Raw genomic sequence first — 5,048 nt, forward strand, 5'->3', positions numbered from 1 at the left:
GTAAACAAAAACAACTCTAGCTAGCAATGGCATATTTTTAAAACAATGGTTATTTAAGTATGACCATAAGGATTTCCTATTACGTGTATTCCCTTCTAAATGAGGAGATCCAAATCCAGCCTGGAACATTTATGTGCAAGTACATTCTTGCTTATTCAGCTCCTTAAATTCTAAATGAACATCACTTACTGTAAAGATGGAAGTAACATGCCTAACAGAACTGTCTGCCACCACTGAAGGATCCCTGCAGCTGATCCCTGGCCTTGGATACTGATGGCACCTTTGAAAAGGAGTTGGAACACTACCCAGACTAGAACTAACCTTCATCTAACACACTTAAACAGAATATGTTATCATTAAAAGTTTGAGGGAAAAGAAAACATTTGGAATTCTGATTTTAAAAGAAACATGGCAACCTGCACCAACTCTCAGGGACCCTCTCTCCTTTTGATAATGAATGTCTTCTGCATTAAGGACGTTTCCAGTCCTAAGACCTACAAGTTGTCTTAGTTGATCATATTAAATGGTGTTTGGTTCCAGGAGGTCCCATGCATACACGGTTAGAAAGCCTAAGGGCAGATAAACAGGGCCTTGAAAAGATAGGCCGCAGCTCACACCAGTCCCCTTAAAATATACTCATATTATTGTATTAATGTTTCAAAGAGACCAGAACATATAAAACAACTGGCATAGGTCTTGGCACTTCACAATGCCATCAATAAATGGAAGTAGTTATAAATGTAAAATTCTATATCTAATCTATATCTCATAGTTTACCCAAAATATATCCATTGCTCACATATGAATTTAATACTATTAATCAACTCAGAGCGTCTTTTCTGACTCTGAATTTGCTTAGCCATGGTGGTGAAGTTTTTCCTTAACCACTATGTTACTCCAACTATCTTCCTGCAGACATTTGGTATCAGATTTAAGGAGGAGGATACAACAAGCACGTAATCCAGAGTCAGAATGAAATAAAATGATGTGACTTCCCTAATTTACACTAGTTGTGCAATGCTTGGGCATTTGTTTAACCTCTCTAAAGCCTCAGTTTCCTCATCTACAAAATGGCAACTATTTAATTGATTTGAAGTGAGAATTAAATAAGGATGCACAAGTACAAAATGCACAGTGGCTGGCCCAAAGGAAGTGTGCCTCCAGAAAAGTAGATGTTATAAATGAGGAAGCCTCATAAACACCTTGCTCCCCAGGAACTGAAAATCACCATGCTAAAAACACTCAGATGAAACCATTTCATCTGCTCAAGCTACCAAGGAAGACCACCTAGAGAGACTCTGCTTGCCACAGGAATGCTGCTGAGGGTAATGCTTCTCCCCCACTCTGGCCAGATGCCTCCTTCACATGGTGGGTGCTCCACCGGCATGACAGTGGTGTCTTTCTCCTGCTTTCCCACACTCACTCGATCCTAAGGGAGGTGAAGAAACTGGAAAGGGGAGAAGAAGCTGCAAGAAGAGTAGAGCCCAACCCTGTCCTGGTACCTCCTACCTCCCTCTTGGGAGTGAGTGGCTTAACTTCTGTTGCTCTAATACTGCTAAGCAGATGAGTCTTTCAATTCTGGAGCTCAATATTAGGAGGTCTGCTTGCCCATAGACCGTAGCCAAGCCATCCAATACAAACTTTTAAGAGTAACAAGAATGGTCTAATTGGCTTCCATTTGCCTTATTCCTTTGTCTTATTTCACAAGTTAGTCCAGAACCCAAGTAAAGAAGAGTAGTGCTACTACTGGGCCTCCTTCAGCCCCAATAATTGTGTCATGCCATCGTCATGGCTGGCAAGCTCACTTCTTGTACTCTTAACTGAAGAATCATGGTAGTGACAAATGTTCTAGAGCTCACAGCCATTTCTGCAGTTTTAATTTTTTACCTCCAAACTAATGATCACTTATAAAGAAGCCTGGAGCCAAAGAAGAAGAAACAAAAAGGAGACAGAATGATCTACAAAGACCTGGCTTAGCAAACATTTGTACCTTATTTCTTGCTATGTGTACACACACACACACACACACGCACACACACACACACACACACACACACACACAAAGAGAGAGAGTCTCATAATGTCATAATGGAATCAGTCAGTCCATCTCCTAACTCCATACATGAGACTATTTCAGAGAGGCTAAACAATGTATGAGAGGTTGTAGAATTTTGTAGGTAGTCAAGATACAAAAGCTAAAACCACAATTGTTGCAGTCCATTAGTTTCACATATGGAGAGACTAAGGCCCAGCAAAGTGGACAAAGTAGCAAAGCTGAGATAAAAGTACAGACTGTGGACTCAGAGTCCCCTGCTCTTTCTACTATATGACCATGTTTCTCTGGTTCTTTCCATGCCTTGGTTAAGAAGGGACATGGTAACACAGGCACTTGATCTTGCCAACTGCCTTGAGCTGAAGAACAGAGACATGCTGACTTTTCTTTTTCTGTGTCTTCAGGGACTATAAAAGATTGTTATTTCAACTTAAATGCTCTGCGATGCCAACACCACTGGAACCCACTTGCCAAAATGGCTTACCCTTGAGATGGCATAGGTCAAGTTCAGATGGCTTAAGAAGGCCAACCTCTGCTGCCAGACCTCTGGGGCTCTGATGGGCCTTTCAGTCCCTGCGGAAAAGGAGGTAGTCTTTTCCTTGGTAAGAACAAAAATGTACTAGTTACTGACAATATCTTCTGGGCCAATCCAGTGTTGCCACTGTATAGTAATGTACCATAATTCAATGTGTGACGCTGAGGAAGTTAACTTCCTTTCTCAGAGCCTCAGGACTGGATTATACGTTCATTAAAGCTCCTTCCTGAAATAAGATTTTATTGCATTGTGAAAGCAATGGTATTTACTCTAGTACAATGTGAGATTTGCATATCAACTTCTAACTCAAATTCTACATGAAATTCTAAATTTTCTGCTTTTGGTCCAGATTAAACAGGCCTGTTTATACCTTGATTTCAGAAAATATTAAGATATTAAATTGGATGCTCTTAAACAGCCATGCAAATGAATACTGCCTAAATTGTGTGTGCCTGTGTGTGCGTGTATGATTAGCTAGTAGCCCTTAATCTGTAGGTTCCTGACTTTCTTCTACCTCCCCAAAAGCAGAATTTGGGGCACACATGTCATGGCAATAGATAGATGCAGTCCGGGACCAATGTACCTGAAATAAACTGCAACTTGCTCAAAGAAAGTATTACTAGTATGAACCAAAAGTAAAAATAAACTCTTCCTTAGGATTAAACCAATCAGCACAGACAGTAAAACTATCACCACAGGGCGAGAACAGTGCTTTAGAAGCAGCAAACACTTAAACCTAATGATAAATTACCAGATGATGCACTTCCCTGTATTTTGTTCCTCCTGAAAGTTGCTAAATCAAAAGATACACTATGTAAAAGAAAAACTGGCTGAAAACACCTGAACCCACTGGTCAATCCTAACATCAAAGAGTGAGAGAAAGAAAACAAGAATGAACACACCAGGCATTATTATATGTTTCTTGATACAGGTAAACAACATCGCCTACACAGTATTCTTGCCCAATCTTCCCCACCCACCACCAAAAAAAAGGGGGTGAGTGGGGGGGCAGAAAAATCAAACTTGAATCTGATTAAACGTCTACATCTGTTTTCAGTAAACAGAAGAACAGTGGAAAAAGTGATGCAATCAGTAAAATCCCAGCAAAGAACATGGGAAACTCTACAGGACAAATGAACACTTGCTTTAACAAATAAATTATTAACAGAGAAGAGGTGGGGAGGAGACACTTAAAAGATGTATCAACCAAAGCGGCTGTGAGGTTTCTGTTTCGATGCTGATTTGAACAAACCAACATTTGAAACCACCAGAGAAATCTCAACACTGAATATTTAATATTAAAGAATTATTGTTAATTTCTAAAGCATGATAATGGTATTTTGGTTACTTTTCTTTCTTTCTTTTTTTTTTTTAAAGAGCCCTTATCTTTTAGAGATGCATACTGAACTACTACCAATGAAATGATGCCTGGGACTTGCTTCAGAATAACCCAGTGGGGGCAATTAGCAAATGGGTAAGTGTATCCATAAAATTAGGGTGGCCACGAATTGATCATTATTGAAGCTGGTGCTGAATACAAAGGGATTCATTATCCCTTTCTGCTTCCTCAATATTTTGCCAATTTCCATAATAAAAAACTTTAAAAATCACAGTTATTAAGTACAGGTGTATAAGTTCTGCCAAAACCACAATGGGAATGAAAACAAACTCACACGGCATCGATAACAGCCACTGGAGGACAAACTCTTGAACACATCTAAAGATGAGAGAAACGTGACCTCTCTCACAGAACCATTTTATTTTATTTTTAAACATTCAACTGTTTGCTATTAGGCCTTAAGACAATTCTTCTAAATGGTCACATGAGACTTATGTAGTGACTGTTTCACAGCTGGAATAAGCTCTCTTTAACTTTTGCTTTGCCCATTTCAGGGTCCTCTGAGTGTGGTGTCTGGACCAGCAGCATCAGCACCACCTGGGTACTTGCAAGAAATACATATTATCAGGTCCCGACCAGATCTACTGGCTCAGAAACTCTGAAAGTGGGGCCCAACAATGTGGTCTAATAAGCCCTCCTGGTGATTCTCATGCACACCAATGTTTAAAAACCACTGGCTTATTCCATGTGTTTGGAAAAAGTCTTTCCAGATTTGAGTTAAAACTGGATGAACCTGGCCAGAGAAAAACTATTTACCTTAACAAAATAGAGAACTGAAGAAGGGAGGAAGGTCTGAGTAGGTGCCAAACTCTGCACGGAACATCTCATGAAATCAACCATTACAGTTGGGTACTGTTATTATTTCTATTTATAGATAAAGAAAACAAGGCTAAGACAAATTAAATCAAGGTAACACAATCTCATGTTGCCATGTGGGGATGTGAACCATCTGATTTCTAAAGCCTATTCTCAACCACTACGGAAACGACACCTAGCACAGATTGCCCCCCCCCCCCCCCCCCCCCCCCCCCCCCCCCCCCCCCCCCCCCCCCCCCCCCCCC

This window comes from Galeopterus variegatus, unplaced genomic scaffold (assembly GCF_000696425.1).
Source record: "Galeopterus variegatus unplaced genomic scaffold, G_variegatus-3.0.2 Scaffold2782, whole genome shotgun sequence".
NCBI classification, from domain to species: domain Eukaryota; kingdom Metazoa; phylum Chordata; class Mammalia; order Dermoptera; family Cynocephalidae; genus Galeopterus; species Galeopterus variegatus.